We start from the raw sequence: 18,232 nt of genomic DNA, 5'->3' as shown, positions 1-18,232 counted from the left end.
GTTTTCCCCTTTCTATCATATTCCCTTCCATGGGTGTACGTGCTTGCACATAATAGTGCGCTGACGACCTAGACTCTTTCACCAGAGAACGTCTTGGATTTTTTTCGCGAAAATGGCTAAACAGTTGTATAAAAAAAAATATGCGCAGACGGGCCTATATTGCCGTAGGCTTAATACATCACATCACACATTAATTTTTGTTAACTCAGTTTATAGTTTACTCTCTCTCTCTCTAAGTGCCATATCGATTGACTTTGGCAATCATGCTGTTCCACAACCCTCGGTTCCTAGCCTTCTGTATTAGTACCACTCCCAGTTCTTTTTCACTCCTCTCTCTTCCAACAATTTCTGCAGACTGTCCATCCAAAGTATCCTCCAATTTTCCCTGTCAAAGCAAGATTCTCTAGGCCTTCTTTACGTGTAATGTGACCCATGAACTTCAGCTGCCTAATCAACATCTCACGTATCAGTTTCTTTTGCACTCCAGCTCGTGCAAGAACTTCCTCATTACTAACTTTGTCAGTCCAGGGGATTTTCATCATTCTTCTTAAAAACCAAATTTTGCAACTTTCCAAACGCTTTTATTAGTATCAGAGGCTGAAGTCCATGTTTCACTACCATACATAAGTACTGGGTAGATGTAACAATTCAATAATCTTATTCTGGTCCTCATACTCATTGTTCGATTTGTCAGAATTTTGCCTAGCTTTGAAAATGCAAATTTAGCGAGAGCTATCCTTCTCTTGATCTCTGTCTCACATCTGGCATCCTCGGTGATCATGCTGCCGAGGTAGTTAAATGAGGAGACTTGTTTAATAATCTGTTCTTTCAGTTTTAAGTTTACTAGACCTTACATAGAAATTTAAATTATCTAATTTGTTATGTCTTGAATTGTTCTGTCTTAGTTTGTCAACAGGAATGCACCCTGCATACATTTATTATTAACACCCGTAACTTAAACCAACACACAATTAATATCACGGTATTAGTCTCTTTTTGTTCCACCAAGCTAAATTTTTGCACCTTGCACAAATGCACTTCTCAGCACGAAATATTTCACTAAATATGTTTTGTTATTTTCAATCAAAATTAATTCAGCCATGCTCACTTTTAATCACTTCACTTATATCTTATTTAACATTGAATACAATGCAGTTGCATGGGTTGTTCTTTTATTTTGTTAACTCGGCAGAGGCCACGGTCATCTTCAAGCACTTCAAGATGATGCAGTGGCGGATCCAGGAGGGGGGCCGAAACGGCCGCGGCCGCCCCCCCCCCCCTCCCCTTATTGGCGGCGCAAAAAAAAGGAAGAAAAAAAGAGGAAGAAAAGAAGGAAAAAAAAGGAGAAGAGAAAAGAAAGGAGAAGGGAAAAGAAAAAGGAAGAGAAGAGAAAAGAAAAGATAAAGAAGAAAGCCCAACCCCCCCCCCCCCTCCCCCTCCCTCGCACTCCGGGGTCGGAGGGACCGAATTTGTGTTCCCAAAATTTCCGATAAAGAGTTACTTTTCACGCAACAAAGTCCGGCCCGTAATACACAAAAATCCGGCCCGTACTGACTTACACCAGAGATAGAGGGGTGCTTTCAAAGAGAGGGAACATACATGTGCGTACCCTATAGTAAGTGGGTGGGGGGGGGGGGATTCGGTGAGAAAGGGGGAAAGACAAGGAAATGGCGCTAAGCGACAGTAACGACGAATAAGGGAGAACTGTAATCGGGAGATTTGGGGTCATTCCAGAAGGTTTGGCAAACGTTATTGAATAGAGGGGGCCGGGCCGGCCGCATAAAATCTCGAGCCGCGGATTCAAAGTTAAACGTAAAAAACAGCCCCCTGCGCTACAAAGGTCATCACTCTTTAGTGAGAAATTTGAAAAGGGCACAATATTTCGGATGTCTTTTAAATAGAAGCTATATACTCAACAGTCAAATTTTAAATTAACGGTTGGGCCGCTTCATTACTCTTATTTTGCCCTTCATTTGAGTTCAGCTCATACCAACTCGCTCGTGTTTGTATTTGAACTCATGTTGGTAGTAATCATGGACAGGGGCGGCAATCCTGGGCCCGATAGGGAGACACGTCCCCCAGGAAATTTAGAAATATAGCGGAATTTTCTAGAATGCATAATTTCAACATTGCAAAATCTTGCTAGGTTGCTACGCCCCGGCCCTCGCCCGATAACACAAAACTATGATATGATCGACGCTCCCGGCCGTGATTTATCCATGGTTAGTGTAATAGATCTTTTCTCCCTTTCATTTCTACTAACCTAATTGTGTGCTATCACAATCATGATTGTTTCATTTTCCCTTTAAAGCAGGCGCGTAGCCAAGGGCGGTAGGGGCAGGAAGAGGACATAGGACGAAAAAGGAGCAGACAAAGAAAAAAAAAATTCTGACAAGTCGAGTACGGTACAGGGAGGCGGGGGGGGGGGCTGAATTCAGTCAAGTAATAAGAGTCGAGAATAGTACAACAAATCTTCTTCTTTCTCTAATAATTAATGAAACGTCAAAGCTTCCGCGCTTCGCGCGGGAGGGGGAAAACTGAATTCAAACAAGAATTAAGAGACGAGAATGGTACAACGATTCGTCTTCTTCCTCTAATAATTTAATAAACCGTCAAGGCTTACGCGCTACGCGCGGGCGGGGGAAAACTGAATTCAGACAAGGATAAAGAGTCGAGAATAGTACAAAGAATCGTCTCCTTTCCCTTATAAGTTAATGAAACGCCAAAGCTTCCGCGCTTCGCGCGGGAGGGGGGGGGACTTAGTTCAGAGAAGGATTAAGGGTCGAAAATGGAACAACGAATCATCGTTCTCAAATAATTTCATTAAACTATGAAAAGCCTAAGTTTCCGTGCTTCGCGCGGGAAGGGGGGGGGGGGCTGAATTCAGTCAGATAATAAGAGTCGAGAATGGTACAACCAGGGACTTGGGAGAACAAATCGTCTTCCTTCTCTAGTAACAATTAATGAAGGGTCAAAGCTTCCGCGCTTCGCGTGTAATGGAGGGGGGGGGACAGCGAGCTGCCCGAATATGAGTTTTTGATATCTTTTCTCGTTTATTTTGGTGATAAATAGCACTTTCACAAATTATTGTTGCTCGCTCGCTTCGCTCACTATTTCGAATTGTGAAACCAGAAAATTACTTTCCGGGCAAGAGATATAGCCCCCCCCCCCCCCCCGATGAAAATGTCAAAAATTCTACCCGTATCGTGCTTCTAATATGACCTTGTCAGTATTGGTATGTTGAGTTGAAAAAATGGTCTGCGCAATTTTCAAATTTCCGGCCCCCCCCCCCCCCCCTATTGGAAAATCCTGGATCCGCGCCTGTGATGCATCAATATTAGATCACTGATTATAATATACATGTACATCATCATCTGTTATCTTATTATAGAAAAACATATGAACATATGACTCTTGTATCACTATTTGTTAACATCAATCCAATTAAATGAATCCAACTGTTTATTCCTTAAAACAAACAATCAACATAACTTGGCCATTCTGACTGACTCACCCAACTAAGGTTTAAACTGAACAACAACCACTGTTAGACATAGTCTCACACCTTGCCATTCTATACAGTCACTCTTCTGGAACTATGTGAACTCTTTGAAACAAAATACAATTATCCTTATTGTTTGCAGGTACTAATTTCGGCAATATATCTGTAACTACAATGAACAACAACTAAAATGTATTGTGTGTTTCCACAGAAACACAAGTCTTTAAAGTCGTTTCAGATAAAATACTCAATTATTACAATGTATCCTGAACTTAAATAACTGATAATGTGATTATTATGAAGAACCATCATGTAGTGTATAGTTGGTAAGTGACATAATCGATATTCCGGATATACTTCTCTTATAACTACGACTACTATAGGATACATCTTCCCCTATAATTTAATCACAGAACGACAATTTGCATCTTCAACAAGGGTAAATAATGAATCCACAATGGAAAGAATAATAATGTGACTACTAGCGATGACTCATACTCCTAGTATCGTGAGTAACAATACAAAATAATTAAATACTACATGGGTCTATTGACATTCATGTACAGATGATAATTAGCTACTTAAGCTTTTGCTTACATAAAACAAAACTACCAATTATAACCTTTGTCTTTTAACAACATATTCACATAAAAGACTAACTCATACCTGGAGTATCCTCGGCTGTGATCCAGCTCAACTACTCAATAATTAAGGTGCTGCTAACTGCTAGTGAACACAGGTCTCTAATACTGCAGACCCCCTAGAGATTTAAGACATACATATCAATCATTTAGTATGGTCATTTGGCCAATGCTACCTGCACTAATGCATCCTCTACTATATAACCCAACCCAAAACATATCTCTATTGATGATATTATTGTATTACATAGTTGTAAATATCAAAACCATATAATTTGATGTATACTCATGAACTGGTTCTGACCAAGTAAGGTCTGACACCTAGACTAGTCACCATCCACTAAATAAACAACGAAAAAAAAAACATGCCGAGCAACATTCAACAATGTGCTTCACTGTGCACCCTGTAGGCTATTACTAAATCACTTTATAACATCTCACACTCAATTACATGTACTATAATCACTTAATATTATGACAAATACCTCTCATATTGTTACATAATTCCTTTAATTATTCTACTGCTATATACATCTCATTAAACATAACTCAATTGTCTATTTAAAGAGTAAAACTTTTTATACATGCGTGAGCAAACTCACACTCACGGAGCAAAACCCATTGTCTGTGTGCAGCAAGTGTGCGCTAGTCGAACTATACATTATCACCGTTAGCCACTCAGGCCCGAATTCACAAAGGAGGTTTGTCGACAAACCGAGGTTTATGTACGTCATATGACGCGTTTTGACGCGTTTTTTTACAAACCTGGTTTGTAAAAAAACAAAAGGAGGTTTGTCGACAAACCTCTTTTGTGAATTCGGGTCACAAAGTGTAGAAAACTTTCAATCTTCATACATTTATATAATACACTCATGGCTATAGGAACTTCCCAATTTCAAAGTTAATACCTAAAGATAAACTCCAGTTCTGGTAAAAAAAAAAAAAAAAAAAAATTAATTCTCACAGAATCAAACGAAACTTACACTGAATGTTCAAGATTACAAATAAATGACATGCGCCAAACAATTTTGAAACAAAATGTTTACTGGCTGAGCAATGAGCATAGAAAGACAAGGAAATCAAGGTAGTACTAGCCCCGACACCATGTGTGTTGTCCCATATACAGCTTTCTGTGTACAGTGCTTGTTACTTTACCAAGACTCGGTCAAATTTATTTTGATTTTGATGACTCCAGAACCTTGCAGTGCACACCAATACATACATGCTACATGATCAACTGTTTCTGATCCTTTCCACACCTTTTCTTTCACAATGCAATCGCATTAATACCAGAACTAAAGTTTATCTTTAATCACATGTGATTTTAATTGTACATACCTCGAAACTACAGTAGATTCACTACAATTCTCTCTTAAACTCGGAACCTCCTGACCTTCCTCTTACTGACACCTTCAGCATTATCATCTCTCATTATCCACCCTCTCTCTTGACCAAGGTCTTACATATTCATCCACTTCTCGTCTTACAAACTATAATGTACATAGAATTTACCTGAAAATAAAATTTTTCCAACATACAATTAAAACATATTCGGCGTCTGATTCATGATATAAAAAGTAAACAAGTATTAAAATTGGAGAAAACTACATGAACTCAGTGAATGTATCCTAGTCCCAACAAGACCTTTTTAGTGATGCGGTCCCTGACTACATGTTTAAAACTTTCACACGTATGGTATCTCTAAATACTTTGGTTAACAATCAAATAAGGAAATTTCTACATTACCACATAAATAAAAAGGACAAAGCAGTAGATAAATGTGTGTAGTAAATATGTTATATTACTGAATTGTTATTTTAATCTTGCAGAAGAATAATAAATTCAATTCAATTCAATTACACTCAAATGAATATTAAAGATCACAATGCAAGTTATATTTATTTCTCTTATCAGTTCATTTAAATCTCGGGGATGTGGAGTAGTACCACTATCGTATCAGAATATTTGACACATCTTCTGAGCGACAGTGGGTTACTCTTGAATCACAAACTGCGAACCTTTTCATCTTGGTCATTTAATTAGATGATAATTCGTGACAAATTGACGACATATTTTTATCATTGATATGTTTAAACATAGCAGTAAATTTGATTGACGATATTTCCGATTTGATGGCTGATAGCGCACACGTTTGAAAGCTGACCATACTGCTGTCTTCGTTTATTCTCGTCACAATATTTCGTTCACCGCGAGACGCGATAAATGATCATAGGATTTCGTTAAAAAAGGCGAGCGATCGGTACTTCGTCATTTTCTGGGTGTATCGGCATGTTTTCACAAATGTACATTTAGAGTGACATCTAATAAAAGAATCATCTTTGGAATCGTTTTGATTATTTGCTCTCAATTTACCAGACCTTTCGTGAATATAGGGGTATGTTTTAACGAAAGTGAACCTAACGACCAAATCCGACGCGGAGATCTGATGGATCAAAGTGAGCTCGAATTTCTAGCTTCAACCGTAGACCCATTACTATACCTGATCCCAAACCTTAACCTTCCTTAAAACGAGACCGGCTGTGGCGGTCTCGTGGGCTGTCATTCTCCTTTGAGATAAGACTCCGGAGCTTTAATAGCATAATGTTGTATATACTTTTTGAAAGGAAAAACATGTGTGACAGCGATAGCCATAATAATGAAGAAAAGGGGAAATACAATTGCTTTTTTTGTACTCGTTATATTGACATGTATTTTTCGACAATACAATTTCGATTTTTTTTTTTTTTTTGGCAAACATATATATTTCCGTTTGATCTAGACTTTCTTATCTAATCATTGGTCATGAACATAATTAGGTCCAATAACATAGCATCTATAATGTCCCTTATACCATTATTATATATCTATGATTTGTTTAAAATATTTTTTTTAAGGATATGGAGTAATACATCATGCTTAACATGTGTAATGATACTTTAATTGGAAGGTATCAACACTGACATTGAAGGCTTGTTCAGATATGCCGCGGTGAACCACTGGAAACGAAATACGATTAAATTTAAATTTAAATTAATTAAACTGTGTGCCACGAAGATCCTGCGCGTATTGACCGAGCTCTAGCTGTGTCAGATACAGCAACGTGAAGTGCATTACTCTACGTCATCATTAACGTGGTTAAAATTCTGCCGCGGTTTTGCCGCGTTTTGTGCATGTGAACGAGGCTTAAAATGAATTTCTTTGAATTGCTCGAGGAATCGAATAACCGAACAATTTCATATCCGAACTCAACAGCTTTTCAAGCTTCTTCATTTGAAGATCCGACAGTGTTTCATAATACCTCCGCAAGACGCCATCCTCAGAACTATTGGTCGCATGTGGCGCTTTCACAAGTGGCACTTTCGAAGTGGCATCAAATATCTGAACGGTTTGCTTAAAATCGTCTGCGTACGTTTCGACGTTGCCGATATAATCGTAATCGAAACATGGTGGGCAGACTTTGTATTATTCTCGCCAGTGCACGTCCTGAGTTTTTTTTACACTCAGGTAAAAGTCCACGAATTCTTTGAAAGTGACGTTGTATTTCTCGCTTGGCATCGACCGATCCGGCATCTCTGCGGGAGAATGGTTCCCGAACTTCAAATAGATATTTTTGTTAAACCATTTACGATGTGACAGATTCCGATTGGGGTACTTCTCCAGTCTGTCACGGAAAGCGGACAGAAGACGGGAATACGGATTGCGCACGAAGATCGCCGACGAGTAATTCCGTAATATACCAAGCCTCTTATCAGGTTTATACTGGCCTAGCACGCGGAGATGCTTCTTGGCTGCATGTACTATTTCTTGCGGCGCCAAGCCATTCGTCGAGTTGATCGCGCCCTCTAGTATCATTAGAGTTCTCACCCAGTTCATGCTGGTTGCTTTCGGAATGAGACAGATGATGGTTCGGTATCTTTCGGAGACGTAGATATTCCGAAGGTAGCTCGGATTTGTAATTATTTTGTTCAGCTTGTAGGTTTCTTTGTCACTGAAGCCGAGGGAGGAACAACCATGACGTTGGGTGTGTCGACGCAAAGCCTGTAGCGGTCCACAAGTCCGTGTTGTATACGACATGGAAAAGATACAAGAAAAAAAGAACACATTAGAATTGAGAAAGCATTATGGACGGGGAAATGAGAGTAGGGTAGACAGAGATAGAGAGAGAGAGAGAGCGAGAGAGAGGGAGAGATTATGTGTGTACGAGTGTGTGTATGTGTGTGTGTGCGTTAGTGTGATAGAGAGAAAGAGAGATAGAGAGAGAGAGAGAGAGAGAGCGAGAGACAAACAAGAGAGAGAAGGGGAATGGGGGAGGGAGGTGGGGGGGGGGGTGGAGGAATTAAAATATTTATATAGAGAGAGAAAAAGAGGGGCAAAAGAGTAAGACAGGGAGCGGTGATGGGAGAGAAAGAGAGAATGCGTGCGTGTGTGCAGTATACATGTTTGTGGGAGAAAGAGAAAGAGAGGGAAATAAAGAATGAGAAGGAAAGAATTCCCAACTTTGAGAGAATACACACGACTAGGTACATTGCTTCTTTATAATCCTTCATTCTTACTTTCAGATTGTTGGCGCGATCAGTCTTAATAATGTAGATCTAGCTTCAATTCGATCTAGATTCACGTGAAAGAACATATAAGAGCCGTGATGTTTATTACGGGAAGAAATTAAAGACTAGGAAGTGATGACCTTATGATAAATACTTCACGCATCTTAAATTCCACCACTAATGAAAATAGAAAGGAAAAAACGTCATCTTGGTGCCCACAGTGTGATGATTAAATGTTGTTATAATTCTCGTGGACTGCAGCACCCTATCCCCCTCACCCATTTGCCCCGGCTTGACCTATCTTTGGGTGGCCTTGTCATAATTCTAAGCAGTAGCGTACGCCAGATTTTTTCGAGGAGGGGCTTTTAAAATTTGAAAATCGCGCCGAAAATTTCGAAGGACTCAGCCAGCCGCTGAATAAGGGAGGGGGAATTGGAAAATTATGCCTACCGATATTTCGTTTTGTAGGGGGGGGGGGGGGGGGGGGGTTAAGCTCAGTTTTTTTTGTCACCCTTTAGCACCCACAACAAAATGTATTCATTTTTTTTTTGAAGGGGGGGGGGGGGTTCTAAAAAACACATACATAACAAAAATTGAGGGGGGGGGGGTTCAACTCCCAAAACACCCCACCCCTGCGTACGCGCCTGCTCCTGAGCATTCTTATACCTGGGTTGCCGGACAGTTCTGCAGAAAGTGATCGTTGGACCGTTGTGACATTGTGATTCTTGGTTGTAAAACTCGATCTGTACATGGTTAAAGAAAATAAATACGTGTTTTTTTAAAATCACTTTTTACATCTAGACAATATGAGAAATCTCGCACAATCCCTAAATGATTTAGACACTCTAATTACAATTTTGGTCTATGAGCTACACCAAAACTCTAATGTTAATTTCGCGTGTAGAATGGCGGAGGAATGCAAGGCAACATATCCACATTTGTTATTACTAATTTTCTAAATAATCCCATTACTTTGGCAGAAAGTTTAATCCTTCATTCAGCTGTTCAAAGTATTTTGATCACTAATGAAAAATCCCCCTCGTTTTAATTATTATTTGTAAAATGAGGGTGACGAAGGATTATCCAAATTGAATTTGTTATTATTATATATAGATATATATATATATATATATATATATATATATATATATATATATATATATATATGATGACATAGGAAACAAAATAAAAATAATCTAAACGATGTAGCCAAGCTATGTAAAAGTTCAAAACAGGGGAATAATAAAGCAGCTACAGAAAGAGGAAAATGTACTCTATCTCGCAGGTCCGGGTTATTTTATCTGTGCATCACTTAAAGGGATAGTTGAGTTCTGTTTTCAGACCGCAAATGCCTTCAAAGTGCATGGTTAACGCTCTTATTCTTATCTATGACATTTCTAGTGCCCTTTTAGAACCTAAAATTGCTATGAAGGTAACTTTAGACCCCAAAATAATCATACCAATTCAGCTCCACTTTAAAAAAAATACGGTGACCGTTAATTAATTATTTAATTAAAAATGACAATACATGGGCCGGCTGGTTGTGCGTATAGTATAACCAACACGAAAATGCCAATAAAACAGCCAACATCGCCTATGAAAAAACCTCAACAGCGTGGTCCACAGACGGAAGGATTATCGCTCTGTTTGAAGGACAGAAGAAAGTCATAACAACCCTGCTAGGGTTGGTGGTGGCCCTTCATTCTTATAATACATTGCCGTAGTCTAAAAGTGGTAACGTTATCTTCCTAACAGGCGCGTAGACAGGGGGGCGGTGGGGGCGGTCGCCCCCCAAAAAAACGCCGGCCAAAAAAAGAGAGAGAGAGAAAGAGGAGAAAAAAAGTAAGAGGACGTACGAAGAAAGAGGGAAAAAGAGTCGGGAACTGAGGTACAGCGAATCGTCTTTGTCTAATAATACGTCAAAGCTTCCGCGCTTCGCCCAGGAGGAGGAAGGGGGAGGGGGGGGGGACTGAATTCAGACAAGGATTAAGAAGTCGAGAATGGTAATGTACTAAGTCGTCTTCTATCGATGTTCTATCATAACTTAATCACAACTATAATTGAAAAAAAATGAGCGAGGAATGACAAAGTTCTGTTTGTTTAAAGTAGTGCTTGCATTTCCATAATTCTATTAAACGAATTCGTTTTCACTGGCTGCCTGCCGTATCAATAAACGAAATTAACAAAAGACTTAACTCCGTTTCGTTGACAATCAGCCGTAGACGAGAGTCTTCTTGCATGGCTGATTGTCAACGAAACGGAGTTAAGTCTTTTGTCAAATCTGCTTTTTGCTACGGCAGGCACCCAGTGAAAACGAATTCGTTTGTTAAAATTATGAAAATGTTAGGGCTACTTTAAAGAAACAGAACTTTGTTATTCCTCGCTCATTTTTCCTGATTGAGGTGTCATATGAAAGGGCAGAAACTCAACTTTCTAGAAATGTGAATTTTACTTCGAAATTCAGATACCGCCCGCCAAATGTCTTTTTGGTTTCCTTCCTTAAAATTGCTTTTAATCACCCATGCGTGAAATATGCATCATCGGAGTAGCATCAACTGAAAGAGGAGACTCTAAGCTTTCCAAATATGTATCATTCATTAATTATGGTTGTGATTAAGTTATGATAAAACATCGATACTTCTCGGTTTCGTTTTTTCTGGGACGCACTGTATAAGAAAATATGGAAATAATTAAACATAGAACTAAATATTGAGATATGTTCTATCCCAGGATATAACATTATTTTATTTGCCCTTGATACAATAAAGAGGTTGAGATTATGGTTTCAAAAAAGCGATTTATTCGAAACTAACTTTCTTTTAATTGCGCGCTCATCCGTCACTTCGTGGACATAGGGACGTGTTGACTATGTAGTAGGGGCTTCTATTTAGGCCCTGTCTTATGAACAGTTGCGATTAATCGTATTTGCGATTGACATCAATAGCAACTATGCACATACGAGATGAGAGACTGCCAACTTGCGATTGATTGGCGGACTTGCGATCAATTAGAATAAATCGCATTTTTAAAAATTTAAGAGGGGGCCTGATCTACCCTAGTCATACCACTGAGACCGACATCAGACTGGTAACAGCCCGAAAAAAAAGCATTACATTATCCCTAAAGGCCAACACAGATCAGTGTTGAGTCGGTCTGGAGATGTGACTGAGGTATTACCCAAGCCCCCTCTCCTTTAAATAAAATCAAAATTATGATTAAAAGAGAAAAATAGACATAATATCTACCTTTTTCATGTTTTTCCATTCCCGAATATATGGTAAGAATCACAAAGGTAGCGGAAGCAATCGTCGCTACACTGAAGATCAGATACTCCCTACTTACTCCCATTGTACCGCAATGTCAACTAGAAATGGAGAGACAGAAAGAAAGAGAGATAGAGGGGGGCTCATGAAACTTATTATTGTTCTTAAGTGGCCTAAAGTACATCTATGTACTCTAGATCTGTAGTAAGACATTGTATTTCATTTGGCTCTCTTCCCCCCAGGTGTTAAATACAAATGGGAACTGGTAGGAAGGGTAGGCATGCTGTAACCGTGGTGTGGGTGCTATTAATGTTTCCATTCTTCTTCTTCTTCGTCCTCTTCTTCTTACTTGGGAATGTTGTTGTTGTTGTTTTTATTTCCGTATAATAAAAAAATCAGATACAAATACAAATATACGGCTGGTTGCCCATATTCAGATGCAACTATAATTGTTGCTACTGGTCTTCCATGGGGCCAGTGTACAATATACAAAATATACATAATATTACAAATTAACTAAATAAATAATTACAAAGTATCAGTCGAAAACTTAATACAAATACTTAAAGGAAAAAAAAAAAACAAAAAACAAACAAACAAAGAAACAAATAAACAAACAAACAAACAAAACAAACATCATATAAACATACATAAAGAGGTACAACAACAAGGTGATTATAGTCTGCGGCACACCTTTCGTAGTTAATCTTTCATCAGAAAGGACATTATTTACCGAAGTTCTTGTTCTTCTGTTTGATGAATAGTGTTTGAACCACTGTAATTCTTCACCAATTACACCCATAGATTCAAGTTTAGATACAAGGATTAGGTGATCTTATCAAATGCTTTTTGCAAGTCTACAAAAATTGTTCCAATGTAATTACCTTTATCGATAGAGTAAAACCAATCATCTGTGACTGCGGCTAGTGCTGTCACGGTGGAGTGTTGACACTTTAAATAATCCAGCAATTGTCACTGAACGACTCTTTCCATAACTTTAAAGGCGCAAGGCAACAGTGAGATCGGCCTATAATTATTGAAATCAAGTTTATCTCCTTTTTTGTGTATTGGTATTACTTTTGCGACTTTCCATTTGTCAGGCACAACCCCTTCCCATAAAGATTTGTTGATTAAAAACGTAAAAGATTCAAACATTTCAGATATTGACTCTTTAAGAATATACATAGAAATTTCGTCTAACCCGACGGACTTTTTTGTTTTCATTGACATTACTTGTTTCAAGACATAAGATTGAGATACATTTACAAATTTAAATTTTCTGTCAGAAACCTTTTCACCATGGGCATAAAGCCGGTTATTAGCCCTTGTGTTATTTGTGCATACATTTGTCGCTATATCTGCAAAGTGGTTATTAAACTCATTCGCTATTACACTTGAATTTTCTTTGGAAAAGTGCTGTTAGAAGAATTACAATTACCCATTAAACTTTTGAGTGTTGTCCAAGATTCATTTCTATTGGTGACTTCAGACAGTTTATCACATATGTGTTTACGTTTGGATTTTCTTATCTCGGTGGTAACTTTATTTTGCATGCGTTTATACAGTTTCCATAAGTCATCACTGTTTCTCTTCTTGGCTTTCAGTTTTTCTTTATCTCTCTGTTTCATTAAAGTAATTATTTCACTATTCATCCATGGGGAGGGTTTTTTGTCACTCGTCTTGTCTTTAATGGCATATGCTTGTTAACTACTTCCAACAGCAACTTTTCCCATTCCCTAACTGCATCATTTATATCACTAAACTCTTTTACTTTCTTCCAGTTTTGATCACGCAAATCAGACCTGAAAGCTTCTAAATCTACATTTCTCGACTTTCTGAACGATACAAATGTTTCACTTTGGGAAGTATGTTTACATTTCCACACCAAGTAACTGATATAATGGTCACTCATACCATTTTTAATAACACCAAACGATTCCACCTTATCGGGATAATCCGTTAACATATGGTAAACAAGTATGCAGGATCTATCGGTTACTCTTGTATACAATGTATCATTTACCTGTTTCAAACAATATATATAATTTATTTGATTATAGACTTACGTATATCCTTCAAAAGGTTTTTTCGTGATATCACAGTTAATGTCACCCATAATAATGAGTTGCCCATTGAGACCATTTGCAAAAACCAAAAAGTCCTCATAGTGATTAAAGACCTCGACTTTTGAATTTGGTGGTCTATACCAGTTTACAAAAATAATTGGCTTCGTGTTCTTCAAACAAACTTTTATGCACAATGCTTCTAAACGTTCAAGAGAATCATGACTAAGTTGATATGAATAGACTCATGGACATAAATGGCCACTCCACCCCCATTTCTATCCCTATCTTTTCGAAGTAATGAGTAATGGGGTATGTACATTTCACTGTCTGCAATAGAGCTGTCTAATCTAGTCTCATTCAGAGCAAGAACTTGTATTTCATTTTCAAACATGATTTGCTTGATTTCTTCATGATATTTCAAAAGACTTACAATATTCAGGTGGACAAATTTAATCCCTTTACTAGAAAGTTGATCATATTTTAAAGATATGTTCTCACCAGATTTACATGAGGGATCTATGTTATTAGAATCGTCGACGTCGGACTCTGAATTATTCACAATATAATTTGGAAGATGGTTTAAAAGACTTCTTGAACACTCCCAATTTACAAAATGCTCGTTAGGGTCATCGTAACTCTTTACAGAGATTTCTGAACATGATATGTGTACCCAGTTTCGGCAAGAAGTACAGAGAAGTGCTTTCTGATTTGCTTTAACACATTTACTACAGCGAACGCATGGAAATTGTTGTACCATTTCAACAACAAAAAAAAACGAAAACAAAAAACAAAAGTTTTTTAAAAAAGTATACAAAATACACTAAAATACTACTAAACAAAACTTAATTATGTAAGATACGTATATAAGAAGCTTGTACTGTGCACACCACAACATGACGCATGAAGTTTAACCAACATTAAACATAACGCACAATTGATTAAGCACCCGAAGAGGATTAAGGTTTAAAGCTGGGCGTAGAAAAGATAATTATAGTCCAAGAATTGCTCTGCAAGCCTTCATCGAATACAATCACATGCTCCCAATATAACCGTGAGGCAGTGCGAGACAATTATTTAACATATGTGTTCGTACTTGCAGATATGAATGTAGAACATAGAGAGTATATAACATTTAGATCCACAGCGTTTGTATATGATGATATAAAATTGGTTGAGTTTATGATTTCAGTAAGACAGTTGACAGTTAAAAGAATATATCATGAGTTGATTAAAACTAAAATCGAAGAATCTAGAGCAGAGGAATTTTGCCGTAATACTTTGGAAATTGAATATGTACCTGAATTGGTTATTTAAGTTAAAAGGTATAAAAGACAGCTTACTAATTAATTTAAATTTCAAATTCATAATAATAATAATAATAATAATCTTTTAAAGTCCAATCCAAATTTTATTAAGTTAAACTGAAAATGCAGTACCATATAATTTGTTTAAATGGAAGGTAAATGCCACTGAGCAATTTATTATATTGTAATCAAACAGGTGATTTTATGCACATGTTCCTTTATTTGTAACGAAGTCATTAAGTTTTGGAGTGAAGTTTAAAGGGATATAAAGAAATATTTCATGTCTAATTTTAATTTGAAACCATGTCATGTATTGTTTGGTATTGATTTTAATTCAAAGAAGGAAAAAGTGTTGATATTATTGTGAATTATGCACTTTTTACTATATAAAAAAGCTTTGTTGGAAAAGAACTTAAAAAAAAAAGAACAAAAGAGAGACTTCTTCATATTTTGATTTACCTATTAAATTATCGTTTACAGATAGAAGAAAATATTATAAACCCATGTATATCCCTCCAGAAATGGAGGCAAATGCTGAAAATGTGAATATGTTTATATCATTATGAAAAAATAAAAACCTGAAATGGATATTTTACTCCCCAAAAATAAATAAACCCTACATAATAAATTACAGTTAATCATCAACATAACCTATATTTCTGATCTTAGGTGACGACCATGGTTAGGATCTAGGTTGTGTTTGTTGGGTCTTTTGTGTTCTAGCATTAGACGATACCAGGGATTGCTGCACAAATTGACATTTCAATGGACCATGAACACTTTTTGTTCCAGCTTTGTCAATAGATTAAAGGGACTTTGTAACATTGTTCAGATGAAAGATAGCGGTGCTAAGGTAGTGACTTCAATGCTAGATGTACAATTAAAGATAATCTGAAAATTTGAGTGAAAACGAAACATTATTCATGGTACAAATTGGGAAAAACTGATCTGATCGATTCCTTAATTCTCCCAACTATATTATTCTACTTCTATTCTGCTACTTGTCAAAGCCTGTTCAGCATCAAGACAAGGACAATTTAATTACATTTTAGGTGAATGTAAATCGTCACAAAGCAATAAAATGGCTCTACATTCCATTCCAGGACAGTTAAGTGTTGACAGATTTTTATAGCCTGTTTTATGTATTTTTCTCACGGAAAAACGGTTGGGAAAATTCAAAAATGGTTGGGAGAATTTACTGTTAATCACTGTTAGAGGGTGCCTCACATCGACGCCTTCAAAGAAAACTATAGATATATTTGTGGTTTGAGAATTTGTTCAGGATTTTTTTTTGCATGTCAGAGGGTTAGTATAGTAGAAGGAATATAATAAGTAACATTTTATACAAAAATTAAGCAATTTTTTTCATCAACCTTCAACAATTTTACCGAGTCACTTTAACAGCATGTATACGTCAAATGCTAGAGAAGGCATGCTATATCAAACTCCAAAGTAGAACACCACGTAATCAAGTATATTTAACATTATTTTGATCAACCTATATAAAACTTGTCTACACGTTTAAGTGTTTGGAACAGAAGTGTGCACAAATAGTGGCACGATAGTGTACTTACCCAATTCACTGATAAATGATCACATTCACCTTCCAAAACGTATAAATATAACTCTCTTTTCGTTTATCCTTGCTACTTTTAACGCCTTTTGCCCAATATTCAATTGCTTATTGAGGTTTGTACACGTCGCTGCCTTGCTGTTGACTTACAGTTTATAGCGCTTCTATATGCCTTAAAGAATGCAGTGCAAGTTTTTGTGAAATGAGTCTACAGATTCTTGTACGTGGCAATAATCTCTGTCATTTATATCAAATCAGTCAAGTGTGAAATTGTATTTTTAGGGTAAAAATATATATGAATAAATAAATTGAGAGGGAGCTATACAACATAAAGAGTTTATTATTTATAATTTCATAACTTTAGACTCGATTTCAATCGCGACAACGATCAATGAATATTGTAGGAACGCATATGCTTCCAATATGTTAATTTGAACCAAATTCATGATCCCATACCAAAACTTTGTAATACCTTTAATCATGATAAATATGAATGAGAAAAAACTTTTGGTTATGAAGATATGATCATGAGTTGATTTTCCAAAAAAATTACAAAATGGCGCCTAGATGACGTCATCAGTCAAGGTCAATGTTGAAAACGTTATTGTGCTTTGTACATATGCCTATACATATGTGTGCCAAATTTGAAGGCATTTGATTGAGCCATTTTCAAGCCATCGTGCTTACAAAAAAGTGGTTAGAAATAAGAAAGAATAACTAAATTTGTAATACTTGTTTGGAACAAGTATAGGTGGACTGGTCGAACTAAAATTTGAGACAAAATAAAGGGCACATTTGAGATAGCTCATTGTCTCAGCTACAACATACACGAAGTTCAGCGTAAATGAAGCTAAAACGACAGAGATATTGCTCGCGAAAGACGGGAATGTAGAATCCAGTTTTGAGAAAAACTCATGTCCTATAGAGAATACACGTAAAATTTGAAAAATTGACATGCCTCTTTTAATCGCAAAAATCCGCCATAATGCCTTTGTCAAAATGAAAAATAATAGAAACCGCATTTGTAGAAAATTGTCTCAGCTAGAACATATGAAAATTTGGAAGAAAATCGATCAATACTTACAGAGATACAATCAATTTTCCATAAATATGCTGACGTCATAATATGCAAATTGGAATTTTGAGTTCGGAGGCCATTATGAAGACGTCATGCGTTAATTGAGGGTCACATGAGACATGAAATCATATCTCCAATTCATAATCTATCAAAATATGAAAACAAAATTGGGGTCACCTTGCATCCTAAAGAGTTACAATAGATTTTGTATAGGCATGTTTTTTCCCATATATGCTATGTATTACAAGAGCTCGCACGGAC

At 36.9% G+C, this 18,232-nt stretch overlaps 1 long non-coding RNA gene across 1 annotated transcript; it reads right to left on the bottom strand.

The window, feature by feature from the left end:
* Positions 1 to 7,898: 7,898 nt before the first annotated feature.
* LOC115925377 lies at positions 7,899 to 17,105 on the bottom strand. Its single transcript, XR_004064672.1, has 4 exons — positions 16,895 to 17,105; positions 11,933 to 12,051; positions 9,354 to 9,430; positions 7,899 to 8,181 (listed from the first exon to the last, which is right to left on the bottom strand). It is a non-coding gene; the product is annotated as an uncharacterized LOC115925377 (long non-coding RNA).
* Positions 17,106 to 18,232: the final 1,127 nt, after the last annotated feature.

This window comes from Strongylocentrotus purpuratus, unplaced genomic scaffold, assembly GCF_000002235.5.
Source record: "Strongylocentrotus purpuratus isolate Spur 01 unplaced genomic scaffold, Spur_5.0 spur5_contig_841, whole genome shotgun sequence".
Taxonomy (NCBI): Eukaryota; Metazoa; Echinodermata; class Echinoidea; order Camarodonta; family Strongylocentrotidae; genus Strongylocentrotus; species Strongylocentrotus purpuratus.
The sequence above is the reverse complement of the archived record's forward strand: the minus strand, read 5'-3'. Positions and strand labels throughout refer to the sequence as shown.